At 39.0% G+C, this 20127-nt stretch overlaps 1 long non-coding RNA gene across 1 annotated transcript; it reads left to right on the top strand.

Annotated features, from left to right (window-relative positions):
- Positions 1-19125: 19125 nt before the first annotated feature.
- LOC147887119 (uncharacterized) lies at positions 19126-19819 on the top strand. The gene is made up of 3 exons (XR_015543254.1): positions 19126-19426; positions 19550-19565; positions 19640-19819. It is a non-coding gene; the product is annotated as an uncharacterized LOC147887119 (long non-coding RNA).
- The last annotated feature ends 308 nt before the right edge of the window (positions 19820-20127 follow it).

Genomic DNA, 20127 nt, shown 5'->3' with positions numbered 1-20127 from the left:
AGAAAATGCCAATAAGTGCCAAATAACTCAAGCATAAACACCGTCCACTGGCATATGCATCAATAATATCTCATCCAAGAGAGCATAGCACTATCAGTGCATCACCAACAATGTGTCAAAGCTGTCCCTCAGCATAAAATAGCATCCATGTGCAAAGCGTCCATAAAAAATACCATCCCACAAGGTAATTTGGGCCTATCAGTGCATCCAACAAGGACCGCAATGCTTCCAAATGGCATATAAATCATCCACTGCAACCCAATGCATACCACGAATGAGCGCACACTTCTCGAACTGCAACCAGAGTGATCTGCATAAGGTATGCTCAAGAAATCATAGTCCCACGGTAATGAGCGCTACTGAAAATAGAACCTGAGATGCCTCAAAACATGGGCGCCATTGCATAATCGGACTCAGCAAGAAAATCTGCAAATATCTCTCTTCTGCCAGAACTCCAAAATCCCAACCGATGAGTGAGAAATGGGAGTCAACACTTATCCACTGCCATGTGGCATAAATCTAAGGTTTCAAAACCTTAGAATGAAAAATGCATAACAGAGAGACGAAATCGAATACACAGAGATCTATAACTCTAAAAATCCTCCACCGAATCGTGCAAGAACTGGCAGGTAGGGGTTTTTGGGCGTCCGGAACACAATGGGATAGACGGTTTTGGAAATCGTGGTCTCAATCACTGGGTCCAACACACGGACTGAAAAACGTTTTTGGAAACAGAGTTGTTTGTAAACTCCACCAGAGTGCGAATGATGAGCAACATAGAGGTTTTAGGACCTCCTGAGTCCACCGGAATTGACAGATCTACAAATGGTTGCTCCAAACTTGAGTTCCAACACCCGAGCAAAAAACGCAGAAACTGACACAGTGAGCCAGAAATCCAATGAAATGATCCCAGATTTAAGAATGAAGGTGTTTCCAAGCTCTTGAAGTGAAGTGGACACCAAAAGCAAGCAATAGTTGCCTCTACAAGTCAATATGGAGTCTCTGTCGTCGAACGGAACAGGGAAAAGCTCAAAAAATGACTTTTTCTTTGAAACCACGTAACAGGCTCTCAAAACCACTTCGCAAAGCCAAAGTGACTTTTCCAAAGGTTCCTCCAAGGTCTCTGCACACTCGGATGCAAGTAAAGTCACTCACAAAGCTTCCCACAAAGCTTCTCCTTCCTCCCACAGAGCTGCTGAGCTTCAAGCATTCACGCACGCTCAGCTAGATCACCCGGGCTCTGATACCAGTTGAGAGTGCTCTCAACGGAAGCAAGAACGGAAGAAGAGAAGAGAGAGACAGAGAGCCACACAAGTTTGGTGGGTGCATAACCACCCTAATCTTCTTTTTCATTCATTTATATATGTGTTTGAGTATTGTACATAACCGGGGTTAAGGCACAGTGACCTTTAACCCCCACACTAGGAGCCCATCCTCTAGACGGGGGGAGGCACACCTGCAAGCAGCTTGTCCATGTCGACCACAAGCACAACAACCACCATTATGCCCAAGACAAAGACTCCCACTCGTGGTCCTCCACCAGTGAGGAAGCATAGATTTAAACTGGGGCATTGTGGCACTTTGGGAGATCCATAAGTATTAGAAGTCTATTGATCTTCTTATCCTAAAGTCGAGCTTTGTGAAAGTGTTACCTGAGGTCATGCAAAATATCAATAATAGCCAAATGTCTTGGTGGGATTGGCATGGGACCATGGATCCCCCTTGGTGTATAGGGCATATGCCTTGCTTGCTCTACAACATGCAACTGAGGCCTACTTGGTAGACCTCATGGATGATGTTTAGATGGCTACCATCCACATGATAAGGGTCACCATGATGACCATAAAGGATATGTAGTATTGTATGCCTTAGGCGAGAGCCAAAGATACTTAGGTTTTGCTTTTGTATTATGCCTTGGATGATAGTTAGGTTTGATATGTGTTTTGTGCCTTCGACAATCTCAATCTTGTACTTGGTTCCTTTTAAAATCATTTTCCCACATCATTTGCAGTCTATGACTATCTTTGCATCTTTCAATTTACTTACATGAAATTTGAAAAAAATAATAATTACGATTTCATCTTTATAATCTCTATTTACTTACATGCAATTTAAAGAAAGGAAAGAATATTGAGCAACAAAGAAAGAAAACAATTAAAAAATAAAGTCGTTATTGATTTAGAGTTACATGGATCAGCTCTTAGGGCACATACTCCTCTAGCCTATACTGGGTTCTGCACCCTCTTTAGTTTGTCGAAGAAGGAAGGGTTCAAGAATTTCATTCTCAATAGCTTAGGGATCAGTAACACTGGATAGCCCTACAATGGCTATGACGCTATGGAGGGGTCCAAATCATGTGTCCGAGAACAAAGATAAAGCAATGCTAGGCTTAATCAAAGCCACACGATCCACATTGTGATAGATCGCCTTCATCTTTAGCATTTGACTAAGGACCTCGACTAAGGACCATAATCTTCATTCTCTTTAATATCTGACTAACCATCCAATCAACATTGTGATAGATGGCCTTCATCTTTAGCACCTGGCTAAGTACCCTAAGCTTCATTATCTTTAAGTTTCCATTCGGTAAAAATGTCGATGGAAGACCAAAATGTGTGGAGCCACGTTGCTGATGTAGTGATCGATTGAAGCCATCGCTCCCCTAGTAGGTCCTTTGCTTCCACCCTTGCGAATAGCATATTGATCGAGCCAAACATATCTTGGAATCAACCATTAATGAATATTTTATGAAGACCCTAAACACTAGATGGTCTTTAATTTTTGGATTTTAATTAAAGTCACATGCTCCTACATGCATCAGAGGGCATCATATGGAATACTAGACAAAATAGGTCCTAGTCGCATGGTATCATATTTGATGCTTCTAGGGCTTATTCCCCTTTTGATGTCTATAGAAGCATGTGTGTTTAAAATAAAAAATAAATTTAAAGCTCACAGTTGCTATTGAGAAACCCTAGTTTTGATGCCAAGACAAAACAAGGATTTTCTATGCAAGAATAGAACCTACATAAATATAGATGACATGGAATGGGAAATCAAAACAAACAATGAAGCAATATGATAATAAATCATAAACCCTAAGCTAAGAAAGTTCATATCTTTTCTACCACACTGTGAAGGACTTCGGGTATAGTGTCCAATTAGAATCCCTTTTTTGGTGCATTGTGTGGTTGATGCAAACTAGAGGTGATGTTTCTTCATCTTTGTCGCAAAACAACGACCTTTGCAAATCCCAAAATTCATCGTTAGACATCTCGTACTATGGCTCAATTGCTTTCTATGTGAGATAGATGACCTCTAAATTGGTGAGGCTTGAGTCATTGCAGCATGCAATCTCATTGATTGTTAGATCAAAGGGCACCAAAGTCAATGACATCCACACAAGAAGCATTTAAGAGTTGGCATAGTATCTCATCCTCTCAATATCGATTTCTTTCAAAACTTCATTAAGGGGGAAGTATTCCTCACCTTTAATAGTTATTGGATCAATCAATGCAAGGTGTGGCTTGGTTGCTGCCTCAACTAGATCATAGTTAGAGGAAGGGTTCGATATGCCAATAGGATGACTTGACTCCCAACTTTCTCTAGAGCTAGGTTAATAGCATGTTTATCAAGTTCTATGTCTAGGTTTGTCTCTACCACCAGTTGGTGGATGCAGACAAACTTGCTTCATCACTTGTGGATGCAGAAGAAACCTTGGGCAGTTGTTCAATATTGTTAGGAAAATGATTATACTTTATAAAGGGGCTATTGCCCTTAAAAAACTTTATTTTTAAAATCATATTAAAAAAAAAACCCCTAAATTATTAAATCTCTCTCTCTCTCTCTCCCCCCTCCCTATCAAGGGCATTGATGATTGGCAACAAATCTTGCCATGGTTGATTTAGCCCATACGTACTAAATGGATTTTTGTGAGAGCTCTAAATGTCAAAAAGTACAAAAGTATGTGCAATAATAAAAGTGTGACTCCAAAGTTTGGAAATTCTTCAATCATAATATCGTCATGGTTTTCTAACACACAAATAACAAGAATTGATGTTTGTCCCTCTTTGTCAGTCTAATTACTCTCTGTCAGCTTGATTATACTCTTTCTATCTATCTATCTGTCTATCTGTCTATTTGTTTATCTCTCTCTTAATCTCTCACTTTGATTGCTCTCTTTCACCACCTTTGCACAACCTCTCACTGTCTCTTTCACTCACCAACGCTTTCCATCTATCAACCACCTTAGTGACCCCTTTCCATCTCTCTCTCTCTCTCTCACACACACACACACACAATCACACACACACACACACACACACACACACACACACACACACACACACATACTTTTCATTTTTTCCTCTTGACCACACTAATTATTTTTTATGCCCTTTATATTCCTTTGAAATTCCTTTAAGAGTAACTTTTCCCCTTTGTCTCTCTCTAGAAAATTTTCCTCTCTCTCTCTCTCTCTCTCTCTCTCTCTCTCTCTCTCTCTTTACCCTTCTCTCCCCTCTCTTTCTCCTAAAAAAATACCCCCCCCTAAAACCTCACAATTTGTCCTACTCTATGACCTCTCTTCTAATTGTTTCTATTATCCCTTATCCTTTCTTTTTTCCCTTTTTTTTTTCTTAATTTCCTAACTCCTCTAATTATTTCCTAATTCTCCCTATTATTTCTATATAAATATTTTTTTCTTTCTTTCTTTACTTTATCTTTTCCTAAATATTTTCCTAAAATTCTCTTAATTTTATACCTCTCTCTCTCTCTCTCTCTCTCTCTCTCTACTTTTCTAATTCCTTCAAAAAAATGTTTTCTCCTTTCTTCCTAGTTTTTCTTTATATTCTTTATTTCTTAAATTTCCCTCATTATTTCCTATTTCTCCTAATTATTTCCTAACTTCTTAATTTTTCCTAAATTTCCATTTCCCCCTTCTTTCCTAATTTCCCCTAATTCCCCTATCCCTAATTTTTCTAACCCCCCCCCAACTTTTTCGTTATTTCCCCCTTTCTCTCACCTTCCCCTAATTTTTCCCTATTTCTAAACTATTATTTCCTTCACTCTTAACCTAACCTAATATCTCTCCCAAACACTACTCCTACCACCACCAACCCCCCCCTTACCTTTCCAACTACTCGACTGGCTGGTTCCCTCAACTCCCTAACTTCCCCAACTGCCTCACTTCCCGTTTCACCTCACCTATTTAAAGCTTCCCTCCTTCCCACTTCCAAGTCTCTTGCACTCCCACTGGTTTGTCAATTGGCTCATCTTGCTCTTCCATTGGTTCACCTTCTCCCCCACTCATTGACTTACTAGAAATTCCTACTGTGCATGCTCAAACTATCTACTCACCCTTATTACCGCCCCTCCCACAACCCCTACTACGCATGCTCCTCCCGCCCTATCCTAATCGCTACCTTCTCAAGTCTTGCCTGCACGTAGCTCTTACTTCAACTAAGCTCCTTGACATTGCAATGTGCAGTCGCCTGCCCCATGCTGCCTGTGCATGTCTCCCCTGTGACCCCGTCTCTCATGGCCTCGCCTATGTCTTGTTGCTTTGAAGTACCTCTGTGCTAGTACTCCCTGCCTGCTGCATGCTTGCCTTCAACTCTCAAGTCTTTAATGCCCTTTACCCCCCCCCCCCCCCCCCCCTTCCTCTCTCCTTTCCTTCCTTTTTCTATTCACTTGTTGTTACCCCGCTCCCCCTCCCTTTTATATGTTTATTTCTTCCCTATATTTTTATCTAATTTCAAACATCAAACCCCCCCCCCCCCCTCTCTCTCTCCCCTCTCTATCTATAATTCCCCCCTTCTCTATGCATTTATCCTCCCTCCCCTCTTTATCTATATATTCCCCCTTCTCTTTATTTACCTTTCTTATTTCTTTCTCTTTCATTTTTTAACTTTTTTAGTGCCTTTTTTCCTTGTTTGATTTTTCCCTCCCTCCCCCTTCTCTTTACATCCTAAATGTCACATCTGAAGCCAAATGACATTGTACCAAGTCTTCCCTATGACATTTTCTTATTGTCCATCTATTGTCAAATAGCTCACATAGCCAGCCCAATCTTAAGCTCTTGCAAGTATATGTTATCTTTGTTTTTCTCAATTACCTACAATTAGCAAAGAAATCAACAAAGCATGGGAATAGAAGAAACCAACTTAGCCTAGCATTTCTTCCACCAGTAGTTGGCTTCATAGTGTTTCTCACATCATTGAATATTCTTTCTACATGATTCGTTGATCTCTGTGCTTGGAAGCATCCACTATATACTATCAAAAGAAGGCAAGGGAAGAGATTCTAATATTTCATACTGGCCTTCTTGATCCGGCATGATTAACATTGAATAAAAAAAGGAAGGTCCCATCCTTCACTCTAATGTTATGCAACCTTCATACTAAAAACTACCAATCTCAACATGAAGGACATGCAACACCCTAGTTATTCATGCTGCATGCTCCCACTTCTTGTAATTGGATGGATACAAAATTTTCAAACAAATGAAAGGATAAGAAAGTTGTGTCAGTGTCCCTAGCTAAGTGTAAATACTTTAAAGCATGACCCTAATACACTATGAAGTACTTACGATTGGGCCTATGATGTGGAAGGCCTACATTTTCCATATGTAAGTATATGTTTGGATGCATAACTACATGTAAATACATACACAAGTGACTACCTTGTTGTTGGGAGATATTTCAAAGTTTATGATTCTACATTTCCAATGTTTGGAGCTGTCCTTTGCATCCTTTTGAGCCACTTTAGTGACACCCACAATTAGGAGGTTGCATTGTGATCCCAGAATATTTCTTGTAGAGCTAAGAAATCCATTCCTCATGCTCATCCTTGACGTTTTTTAGTATAACAGACTGTAAACTACCTTGACACCACATATTTTTCATCTCCATAGTCCCTGTTCCACCAATATTATAAGATTAACAATAGCTCTCTTCCTCTCTCTTCTCACCCATAAACATTTTTGTTATTTGAAATATCCCTTAGAATTTTCAATCTCTCTCTCTCTCTCTCTCTCTCTCTCTAGCTATCTTCATATGTGCCTCTCTTTCTTGGCCCCTCCTTTAATGTACCCTGTGATATAAACAAACAAAAAAACATTTTGAAACGCTTCAATAAATATTAATCTCTCTCTCTCTACCCCCCGCCTTGGTGCACCTCATCCCACTTAAACAAATGGAACTTTAAAATATAATCTCTATCTCTCTCTCTCTCTCTCTCTCCCCCTGATAAGTGTATTTTGTTTGTTTGTGTGAGGTTGTAAGGGAAAAAGAGTAAGGGGCAAAGTTCATATTCATATGTGAGAGAGAGAGAGAGAGAGAGAGAGAGAGAGAGAGAGAGAGAGAGAGAGAGAGAGAGAGAGAGAGAGAGTAATATTTATTGAAGCGTTTCAAAATGTTTTTTTGTTTGTTTGTGTCATAGGGTAGATTAAAGGAGTGGCCAAGAAAGAGAGGGACATATGAAGATAGCTAGAGAGAGAGAGAGAGAGAGAGAGAGAGAGAGTCAATTTTGAGAGAGAAAATTTTGAGAGAGAGAGAAGGGGAGAGATCATGTCTTGATAAGTATATTTTGTCTTTTGGTGTGAGGGGGTAGGGGAAAGAGAGTAAGGGATTTTGAACTAAGTATTTTGAAATCATTTCTTGTTTGTTTGTGTGAGTGAGTAGCTTGAAGGGGAGAGGGAAGGAGGGATATGATCTCTCTCCCTGTCCTTGTCCCTGTCCCTCTCTCTCTCTCAAAATTTATGGCTTACTTCTCTCTCTCTCTCTCTCTCTCTCTCTCTCTCTCTCTCTCCTTTGATATCCCCCTTAAAAAACTCAATAAACATAGTAGTTTGAAATACAATCTCTCCCTCTCTCTCTCTCTCTCTCTTTCTCAAACAAAAGACACACAATAGTTTGAAATAAAATCTCCCTTTCTCCCTCTCCCTCTCTCTCTCTCTCTTTCTCTCTCTCTTTCTTCTATACTAAAGAAGAAAAAATGATGAAAATGGTCTTATGGATTGAAATATAGTGTAGGTCTACCTCTTGCTCATTTTTACCTTTTACAATAAACATATGGATAGATTATGAAATGAAAAGTTTTACTTAATAGAGAGACAAATCTCAAAGCAAAGTCACTTTATTACCTTGAAAATATGTGATCTTTCATTTGAAGTTGATTCTTAATACTTCAGAATGACACAAAAAGGGGCAAAAATGATAAAACATATGTTTTTCTTCCTCTTTTCAAGTAGAGTTAGGTTGAATCTTTGAGAGAGAAGCAATTAGAGACTAAATGGAAGTGATAATGTGGTAAGAGAGAAGAGGCATGAATAGAGCTTTGATAGATTTTTTCTCTGAGAGATTTTTGCATGTGGAAGAAAAACATGAATAGAGAAGAGGAAAAATGACTAATCAAGAGTGGAATGAAGATAGTTTGGAAACAAGCTACTAGAAAGCAGCATGAATGCATTTTTGAAGCACATGGAGGGGGCAAAATATTTTAGAAGAGAGAGAGGAGTGAGAGAATTAGTTTTGAAGTCAAAATTCTGGGCCAAATGGTTGAACTAACACGAGCATAGTTCTAGTTAGGAGATAGATTGGATGAGGGAAAACAAGGAGGCCTAACATGGCCAAGCCTGCCAAAGGTAATATTTTATTGTGAAGCACCAAATGATATTTTTGTAGGTACTTTGGAAAAACTTAGAATTTCCCCTAGATTTTAGGAGCCTCTATTACAAAGAAGTCCACATGGCATAATCTCCTTAATAGATTCCATATCCCTTATTTAGGCCACTAAAATTTAATAATTCTCTAAAGGGTCCCTTTTTGAGTCCAAATTTTTTATAATGGCTTGTTGATTTGATGATACAGATATCGCTATACATAGATGATATAGTCCTCATATCCTTCAAGAGTCCCTAGAGGTGTTTTGTAGATAGTCAATCTTGGTAAGACCAAGGTCATGATTTTCAACACCTCATAGACTATACATAATTAACATAGACTCCCTTATTGAGGGGAGCTAGTGGAGATTTTGCAGTCCTATACTCATGATGATTCATGTAGCTAGATAATGTCCTATATGAGGTCAGGTAATTCTAGAGCAACTAGAGTGACAATGCTTCTAGACATACTTCTAGTAGACCCCCTAAAAAGGGTGGCTGTTTGGTACAAACGTGAGGTCAATAACCATGTATGTGATACCTTTTTGGGGAGTGATCTATTGGTGACTAATTAGAGGATATTTGAGAGGCTATAGGGGACTAGGGGTTCTTGGATGATTTGGAGTAATCCCTCATCAAATAGTACAAGTAAAGTGTGCCATGACGCCACACCAGATTAATGCTATCTTTTAGACAATGACATACCTTCACAGAGTTTGGCCTTGCCTAGTTGGAGACTATGGAGGTTGGCAATAGAGTCATCAATATGATGAGAAGATTGAGGGGTTTGATGGCATGTTATGCACATATATCTAGATGGGTTTGTACCATGTAGTTAGGTAATTAGATGGATCAAATCCCCCCTTTTCATCTAATTGAGATGTGACATTATCGATAGACCCTATTGAGATAGACCAGAGAAAAATAGATATAATGCCATAGGAGACAGAGATAGACAAGAAATAGTGGCATGTCATAGATTTTTGCACATCTAAGTCAGCACCAAGCCATAATGGAGTGGAGGAAAAGCTAGCTGGTCAAGGCAGAGTGGATCAGTAGGGGAAGAGATGATGTGGAGATGTGGAGCTAGAGAAAAAAGACCACGCATGGTGGAAAGGTTAATGAGAGCATGCATGACAGACATCTAGCCTATCTTGGCTATACTCAAAGGGGGTTGTCTAGCTTATCTCTACTTAGAGGGGGTTGTCAAAGTTGAAGCATCACTCTTGCTATGGCCTATCAGATATGAGATATGGAGGCCATGCCACTATAGTGAGAGATGACCTGATAGAGATAGATACAAGATATCTTCACATCCCACTAGAGGGTTGCCATAGCATTAGGATCATAGATGATAGTCAATCACATCTCCTTCTACCTTAGGATTTTTGATTTTTGGGTTTTGAGTACTAGTTCTTGAGTTTCTTAGTATCACTCACCAAGGGCCCTTTGCCTTACCCATTGGGGCTTGTATGTGTTACCTTTTTGATTGTACCTTATCTCATGGGCCGTGAGGCTTCCCAAAGATGTTAACCTCTCTCTCTCTCTCTCTCTCTCTCTCTCTCTCTCTCTCTCTCTCTCTCTCTCCATCTCCAACCCCCACCCACAACTTCTTATGCATGATAAAGGTTGCACCCTTCGTTAATTCCTCTCCATACTGACCCTTGATTCCTACCTATTGCAAATGCAATAGGATTCCTTACACACCACCCCTAATGTCTCTCCACTTGCAAACCCCACCCTCCCCAGTCCTTGATTCCTCTCCACCCCCATCCTTAATCCCTCTCCAACCCCCACCTACAACCTATTGAGAATGGATCTGGTTGGTCCATCCCCCCTTAATTCCTCTCTATCCTTGCCCCTAATTCCTCCTGACCATAAGCTACTACAAATGCAATAGGTTGCCTACCTCCCTCATAATTCCTCCACGTCCCACCCACAAACTATTATTGCGAATACGACGGGTTCACCCCCCCTTATATCGTATCTAGCTACCCCCCTAATTCATCTCCCCACGAACTTAAAACAAGTCTCCCCCCTTAATTCAATGGAAAAGCCCCCTCACCCCCTCGCCCCCCCTCCCACGTGTCTCCCATTTCTTCACCTTGCACATGAAACTTGTTGTGAATGCAATAGGTTGTCCCCTCCCCCCTTAATTCCCCCCCACCCCAATTACTCTCCACCCCCTTAATTCTATGTGCACATTGGTCAAGCTTCTTTTCCAATCTCCCATCAAAAGAATACTTAGCAAAGTTTGCAAGTATGCTCACATTTATGAGCTCAAGTGCTAAAATAGTGAATTCATCACTGAAGTGCCACTTAGAAAATCCTTTTGGACAAATAATTGGCTCCCACAAGGACATTAGGATATTTTCTTGCCTTTATAGCACATGATAAGGATCTAAGTGGTCAATAGATGGGACATTATTGTGGGATACATGGGCATCTATCTTCAGCCAGTGATGCTCTAACATGACACATCTCAAGCCATTCAAATATTGCCCTGTTAGGCCAAAAGTCTATGTGCATTTGTAGTAGCACCTGGTCTTGTCTTTGATTCTTTTAACATATCAAAGATTACAATGTTGAAGTTCTTCTACCCTGCCCTTATGTGTCAGGGTTGTTATTAGCCAAAAATTGCAAATAGAGTTTTATCTACTCATCCAACAAAGTGTAAAAAAATGATTGTAAATCTTTGCCCTTGATAACATTTTAATATCCTTATTTCAAATTATTTCCAAGCTTAAGGGAAATAAATTTCCAACCCATTAAGAATATTCAATCTATAAGAAAAAGCACAGCATATATGTAGTATGTACTATGTTCACAAATGAAACTATAAGAAAAGCATAGTATATACACAAAATATATTCATCAATCTATGTGGACTAGTTGGCTAGCAAGTTAACTAAGTTGCTAGGGCTTGGTTAAGGCTTGTTAGCCAACTTGATGTTTCAACGACTAGGTTGGTCATTTAAGTAGATACATGGAGTATATGGCCATCAAAATTTTCATGTTGTTGATTGGCCAAACCACATAGCTTGCTATTAGAAACATCGAGATGGCTAGCCATGGCCATCAAAATTATTATTACAACCATGAGGCTGGGCCATTTAGGAATCATCCCGTGATATGTCTTTTGAGGATGCTCTTAATGATTTGAGTGGAAATGTCACATGAAAGTCTTCTTGCTACATGCCACTTGGTTTCATGATTCATGCACACATTAATAGGCCTTATCTTGAATTTGAAGGGTGCCAAAATAACTAGTTCACAAGCCAGTCAATCAAGGCCCATCAAGAATGATGGCTTGACCACCTAGGCTACACACTGCTAGAGCAATGCTCAGTGAGAAGCATCTTTTGAATCAACATTGGGCAGGAGCAATATCCACCTGCAAACTACTTGCGTAATTGTCTTCTAAGATCAGACCGATTCAGGGTATGACACCTTTAGAAGCATTCATTGGACACGAGCCACACATTGGGCATCTCCACATATTTGGTTGCATATGCCCACATACATGACGATCATCACAAAAAATTGGATGCAAAGTCACATAAATACATCATGGTTGGCTATGGTGAAGAAAGCAAAGCATACAAGTTGTATGATCCCATAAACCAAAAGGTCATTATCTCTAGAGATGTAATATTTGATGAGGAATCAGAATGGAAAACCTCAAATATATAGGAGATGAACACACCAATTACTTAGTCATCTACATAAAAGATTGATGAAGAAGAGTAAGAATTGCCAGAAGCACCTCGAGAAAAGCCATAGCAACTCAGATGGTCTACTAGGGAAAGTAGACCACCTTCCAAATTCACATATGCTCGGAAAGGTAAAGCAATTCATGTTGAAACCACCAATTATGCTCTTATGACTACCATCATGGCTACATAAGGACTAGTGTACATTGAAGATGCAGTTGACAAACTAGAATGGCAAACTACTATGATGAATGAAGAAATGCACAAGAGTATTACTTTGTATACCCATTTGTTTGCTATGGACTTATGCACTATTGTCTTGGAATTGAGTTCTGGAGAGATTCAGACAACACCTTCATAAGTCAGGTTAAATAGGTTGACAGTCTCTTGAAGAAAGTTTCATATGGTAGATTGCAAGATTGAGCCTCTACCATGGAACAGAGTTTGAAACTTACAACAGATTTAGAAAAGCCTACTATCAATGACACTATCGGCAGCAGCTCATCGGATCTCTTATATATCTGACTATCACACAGCTAGATATTTGTTATGTAGTAAGCTCACTAGCATAGTTTATGGCAAATCCAAAATAGTCTCAGTGGAATTCAGCCAAAAGAGTCTTGAGATACATCAAAGGTACAAGAAAGTTTGGAATAGAATACAGAGAAAGTCATCCAAGGTTGCATGGATACTGTGACAGTGACTATGTTAGAGATCATAAAGCCAGGAGATCAATACAGGGATATGTATTTTTTCTTAGTTAAGATGCAATATCATGGTTGTCAAATAAACAGCCAACTATTTCTTTGTCTTATAGGGCACTCACTACAGGTGCATGTGAGGCTATATGGCTCAGAAGACTATTGTTAGAAACAACTATTTCTATCTTATAGGACACTCACTACAGGTGCATGTGAGGCTATATGGCTCAGAAGACTATTATTAGAAACAGACAACAATAATATACTGTGATAATCAATCAGCTCAAGCATTGGCCAAGAATTAAGTATACCACTCTAGGACCAAGCACGTTGATGTCAAAGAGCAGTTCATCAGAGAAAGAGTGCTACTTGGTGACATCACATTGCAACATTGTGATAGCAAAGAGAATGTTGCAGACATCTTTACCAAACCACTTGGCAAAGAGCTTTTTGAGAAGCACCGACACGCTCTTGGTTTGAAGAAGAGGAAGGACATTCCCATTAAAGGGGTGTGACGGAATGCAATGCTCAGTCCTTCTTCGATTCCCCATAATCATCATCTTGAGGGAAGGCCTGCTTCATGATGTTGATCTTGAGGGAAGGTGTTGAGAAACCATGCTCAACATCATGTATTTGATATGTGCATAGCACTAACCCAATAGAGTGCTATAAAGAAAAGGGTTAGATGCCTTAACACTAACCCTAAAAGGGTTTGGATATATTCTACAATTTCAACTAAATCTAGTGTATAGTTAGTCATTTGTTGTGTGCTCTCTAGCTATGCCCTCTCTCCTCATCCCCACTCTTCTCCTCTCCCCTCTTCATATTTTATTAGGGGAGGGATCAAAGTTTAAGTCCCAAGGCAAGGTAGCCTAGATAAAACCAAGGGGGGCAGATGATTCTTCAAGTTCTACGTGGGAGTCAAAACCTTGTGTGCTTAGTTGTTGCTTGCATGATGATGAGCACTTGACATATTTTTGGGTGGATTGACAAGATGTGCCCACAATAGCAGCCATAATTGACCTCAGATGATGATGATGAGGAGAGATCGAAATCTAACCTCCAAGGCAAGGCAACCTAGATAAAACAAAGGGGAGCAAATGATTCTTCAAGTTCTAAGTGGGAGTCAAAACCTTGTGTGCTTAGTTGTTGCTTGCATGTTGGAGATCCAAAGTTCTTTGTTGTTGCTTTGCTAGTCTTCTATGCAATATGTGATGTTGTTCTACATAGGCACCTTTAGTAGATGCCGGTCTATTGCTTATTGCTTAGCCCTTGCTTAGCTACAATGCTTGTTGTAGGTCTTGTAGATATAATAGTCATGCTTGTCTATAGCTATTGTTCATTGCATTGCTCTTACTGTATTGTGTTGAGCTTGGTGAGTCATCTATGTGATATTGTAGTGTTGTTTGATGCTCTGTTCCTCATGGAGAGTAGAGTACTTTGATAGAATTTAAGCGTCTATTATACTACAAGATTTCATTGTAGAGGAAACTCTAAATGAAAGGGGATTGAAGACAGCTCAAGACTAAAATGAATGTGGCTCCCTCTCCATAGGCCAAAGCGACAATATTTTTTTAATGGATCAAAGAGGAGAAGGAGCTCTACAAGTTGAGCTCTACAAAGATAAAGATGCCTTAGAAAGAGGGCTTGTGTCTTCATAGAAGTAAAGGATTGTTTCTTTACAAAGCAAGGATAGAGCATGAGCATTTTTAATACCATATTAGAGGATTAGGGGGAGAGAATGAAGTGCACAAAAGATGCCTAGCGATATGCTATGTCATATTCCAAAGAATACAAAAATGTATACATGTTCACCCCTTAGGGTTAGGTCATTATTTCCTATCCCAATGGTCCAATTTACACAATTCTCAATGCCATCTCAAAATCTTCATCCTCTCCCACTACTTATGAGCTTCTCTACCTTTTGATTCAACATTGTCCTTAGAATTATTCAAAGTTTCCTCTTTGAATAAGGTCATGCAACTGGAGTACGTATTGAAGTAGTCGACCTAATATTAAGTATCAATAATGTTCACATCAATGCTTTTCCATAATAATGCTTTAGTAATAAAGCCCATTCATTACAATGCCACCATCCATCTAGTACAGTTCTACTATCACTTCTATCAATTGGAGTGTGATCCACACATTAAGAATTTAATTTAATCTTTTCGTTCTCTTTGAATGAGATTTCAAGATTATTCTTTGGGATTTTGAGAGGAGGACCACTACCCTGATGCAAAAATGCAATGAATATAGGCTGTAAGGCCTCAATACCAATTGACTACTTGATGATTGAGGTTTGCATAGCATGATACCATGAAACATCTTTACAAGTAGACCCCAAATGTAGATGTGAAGGAGGCAAATAATGGGAAGACCCATGTTGGTATTTGGTTCCCTACTTGTATAACAAATCATATGAGCTCATTAATCCCAAAAAACTACAAGGTCCTATAATTCATCAAAGATGATATACATGGATTCTCCTAACCATCACTGATCATTGTCATGAAGCGCTCTACATCAATGCCACTTATAGATACTAATTGTTAGCATTATTTGACAAATCAATATCAAATGAAAGGTAAAATCATTACTAACATAAGCTTCATAGTGTTTCCCATGGCATTCTTTTGTATCTTTCCATACATCTCCATCTTGGCTCTTACATCCTTCATTGGCATTGCATCAATTTTCCATGACTTCACGCACTAGTTGCCTTGTCAACCATTTCACCAACTCCATGTGCCTTTTTCTTATGCATGTTAACTATGTAGAAACAATAATTCCAAGTAAGTAATTTCATCCTTCACTAGTTCATCGACCATTTCCTACATGTGGCAATGCTTGTCCTTCTTCCTAAAGAAGCAATGTATCTTCTAGACAATTTTATCAGCAATAAATCTTAAAGGACTCCACCAAATGAGGGACATTGTTCTAAGATTATTTTCCTCTACCAAATGAGGGACATTGTTCTTTATGATTGTTTTCTTCTTTCTTGTCATATGCTATGGTGCCTTGTAGGATATCTTTCCTTATACATATGCCATGCCTACATTCACTATAAAGTTGTAAGATATTCTCCTCACAAATGCAAAACAAGTATAGTCTTGTTTTGGCAATGGCTTTCCTAAGATCCTAGGGGCTTGGTAGGACGTTATTAACCATACCCTTTAATAAACCATAACATCTTCCTTATGTTGATAGAAATTCCCCTGTGATCTCTTGCCTTTCTTACTTGTAGCTTCCCACACCTGACCGATAACTCCCTTGCCTTGATGAGAACTTCTGAAATATGTCTTTAAGTTTCATTTTGACAAGTGTCATCCAAATGTGATAGTTCTACTCACATGCCTTTGGTGTTTTCTAAAGTAGTTTATGTGCTACATTTATGCTCACAAATACACCCCTTGTTTGGCATATCAACACAGAAAATGAGACCCCCACCATAAGGTCCAATATCAACTTGTATCTTGCCAATAAGTGCCACACATGCAATGTCTTTCACGGCAGGAAATCCCATTAGATGCTTCCACTAACCTCTCATAGAGATGTTACATGATTCCATTAGGCTTCCATGGTCCTCTAATAGTCAATTAGAGACACTAGCAATTAGTACCATAGATACTTCATATGTTGCAATCACTTTTTTAGATGGGAGATACCATGCCATGACTTAATTCAAGTCCATTATAACCCTAATTGCCACATCTATTAAGAAATTCCAATCCACTCTAGTGCCGAAGTCCTTTGATTCTTGTCAACATGGATTGCTAGAAGAAAAATTAATGTCATATGATATGGTTGACAAAATTCCACCTCAATATATAGAAGGGTATGAAGGGAAGATGTTGCCATATGGGAGTTGGTGGTTATTTATACACTTGTCGATCTTGGGGTTGTGCTTGTTATGTCTTCTTCCTTTGTCCTTGTAATTAGTGTTATCTTCCATATATATAAGTCTATTTCATACCTCTTTGTATACAATTACCTAGTGAGATAAATCTACAATTGCAAAGAGTAATATAAATCTCACATCTCCCACCTTAATGGGTAGATCATTGATTTTTCCAAAGGGCTCAACCCAATTGAATTTATCATCCAACCCTTGATCTAATCTTATTATACAAGAGAAAGATTCATAGGCTACTAATACAACACTTTAAGTTGGTAATATCTTTAGCAATTGCATTGGCATCCTAAATTTTTGATCAATTTAGAAATTTGTACCTCTATACATGGTTCATTTAAGAGGTTAGATTCTAACCAAAATATATTTTCAATACTATTTTTTATAATATACCTCATAACAACTAATGTTGAGAACTTTGTAGTACATCATTTGTATAAGGAAATTGCAAACATAATAAATACCATGGTATTTGTAATATGATACATATTTTTATGAATTCAAATATTTCTATCCAAATCAATAGCTCCATTGGGTAGAGCCTAAAAAATAACACTTTTTTATTTATAGCTCCTTTATCCGAGATGATTCATGCTCCTTAATGTACACATTATGGCCATGGGGATACCTCCCATGGCCACAACTTGAGATCCGTAGCTCGATTTCTTTCTATTGGATCACATCATTTATATGTGACTATTTTCTTCACAATACTAAAGCAAAGTTTAATAATAAATCCCATGGAAATACTAAAGTAAACATTAACAATAATTGGCTTAATTATAAGCTATGCACAAAAGACTTTTTTGCTTATTTATGTATGAATGTTACATTAATGATCAATTAACCCACTTAATAAACAAAGCAAAGCTAATCATGCCTCCATTACAATCACACGATTTGGTGCCCTATATCTCTAAGGAGGGTCCAATATAATCATAATCATCTATGAAGCAAGAGTTGCCTAACCCAATATAAAATATTTATGTTACAATACATATTCCAAGAGGATAGTGTTTGGAAATGCCCATGACTAGCATTGGATATGTTGGAACTGCAAGATTGAGGTCTAAATGTTTCAATAGTAAATCCAATCCAACTTCCTAACCAAAGCAACATTATTAGTTTTGTGTTAGGGCAAGGAACCTTGTATAGTAAGGGCACATCTTACCATAATGTTGAATATCAATTTTTTTGCTCCATATTCAAGAAAGAGGCACATAGAAATACCTACTACAACAGGCATAAAAGGCATAAGCATGGTGAGAATTCCCTCAAAGCTATCAACAATAATATTTATAATATAGTTACTAGTGCCACCCCTTAACTCATGGGAATTAAGTTATTTTTGGATAATAAGCCTTGTGTTTACTACTAACAAATAAGTTAATTATATGGATGGCAAATTCATTCCATTTTTGAAGTGTTTATTGTGATCTATCAATGTTAACTAACAAAATTAAAGAGTTTAGTGAGCGTAATGTCGAAAGGTCATAAGTGGCATACTTGAACCTTCTATCCATACACGTATTAGCATGGCTTGTTTCTCCTCTCTCCTTTTAGGCCATATCCTCTTCTCCTCCAAGTAATGAAATGGAATAAGGTGGAGGTGGGAGACAATTTAAAATATCTTTTCATTTTGCTTGAATCACTTTATAAAAAACCATATTTGCTATACGCAGTGGAGCGCATTATCCTCACCACCTACCTGATATGAACGTGTCCAAGTGAAAGTTGCTCGTGCATAATTAAGCGCACCAAAAGAAATGGTGGAGGAAGCATTCGATGTGATATGGCGGAGGAAGCATTCGATGTGATATGGTGGTGAGGGTTGTTGAAACTCCCATTTTAGATTTGCGATACTCATCTGCGCTAGTTGTAAACATATGTATTAGAGTTTGGATGCTGCAATCACCGGCAGCTGTGTTCAGATGATGTTTTGTCGATCTACAATTATCCTCTCGTGCTACTCCTATTACCATCTCTGCTCATCTGAGCTCCTAGTAGAGCATCTCACGCCAGCAGTGCCTATGATGGGGCGATTGTGATTGTGTTTTGTGGAGACTCCTTTTTGGATGTTTTCCTGCTTTTTCAAAATCTCTTGGAGATGCACCTGATGATGTGGTAGTAGAACAGTTGCACTACACTTTTGATTGAAACACAAGTATATAAGAGTGGTTCCGGTCTGCCTTCTTCCATGTGCCATCCGCGGGATCCGCTCGTTCATCCTAACATGCGGTCTCTCTTGAGAACCGAGCTGCTTCTTGCTGGCCTACTTATCCTGAGCTTGCCTGCATCAACCTTATGTGATTGCCACCCCAAAGACTACCTAAACTCTGGTCTTCTCAACTGCGCGAACGCTGCTGCGCCTGGGTCTGACGCCACCCCCGACAAGCCGTGCTGCACTGCCGTCACAACCCAACTTGCTGCTAATAAGGCCATGGATATGTGCCAGCAGATACAGTGCCTGAATTCGATGTTTCCTTGGCTGGTGGGCTTGAAGGAAGCGCTCTCGATACCTAAAAAGTGTGGAGTCTGCAGCAAGGGAGCGCCTTACAAGGGAATGGAGTGCGCAGGTAAGTCCAGCAAAATCATGATAGTCTGATTTTTGCGATATACTTGATTGCTGAGCAGTTCACCGTCTTTGCAGGCTACAAAGTGTGTTGAGAGCTTCACGACTTGCAGGAAGGCTTTCGTTGGAAGCAGTAGGGAATAATATATAACATGACACTACGAAAATATCCTTCTCTTCAATTCTACATTTTGAAGAAGTTTAATCTCGTTTGAAACTTCATTTTCTGAATGCAAATATAACGAGACTAAACATATTATGGTGACTGTCTCGCCTCAAGCCATTATTGCAATTTCTGTTTTCATTTTTTAAGTAGTGACTTTATAATTATGGTCTTGTAAATTTTTAAGTAGTGATGTTGTCCTTGGAATCGAGTTTAAACCACCCTTCATGGTGTCACAAACTCTCACTAGAAGGTTCAAGCAAAGAAGCAATGTCATGCAAGTACATCAACAACATTAGCAAGTTGGTGGTAGCTACACACATAATTAAAGATTCCAAGTTGAATCAAGTTAGATCCAACCTTCATGGTGTCGTGACAAAGTCCAACCAGAATGTTCAAGTAA

Source organism: Dipteris shenzhenensis, chromosome 23, assembly GCF_047967505.1.
Source record: "Dipteris shenzhenensis isolate YYH24624 ecotype China chromosome 23, Dip_SZ_1.0, whole genome shotgun sequence".
Taxonomy (NCBI): Eukaryota; Viridiplantae; Streptophyta; class Polypodiopsida; order Gleicheniales; family Dipteridaceae; genus Dipteris; species Dipteris shenzhenensis.
This window is presented reverse-complemented; position numbering and strand designations above follow the sequence as displayed.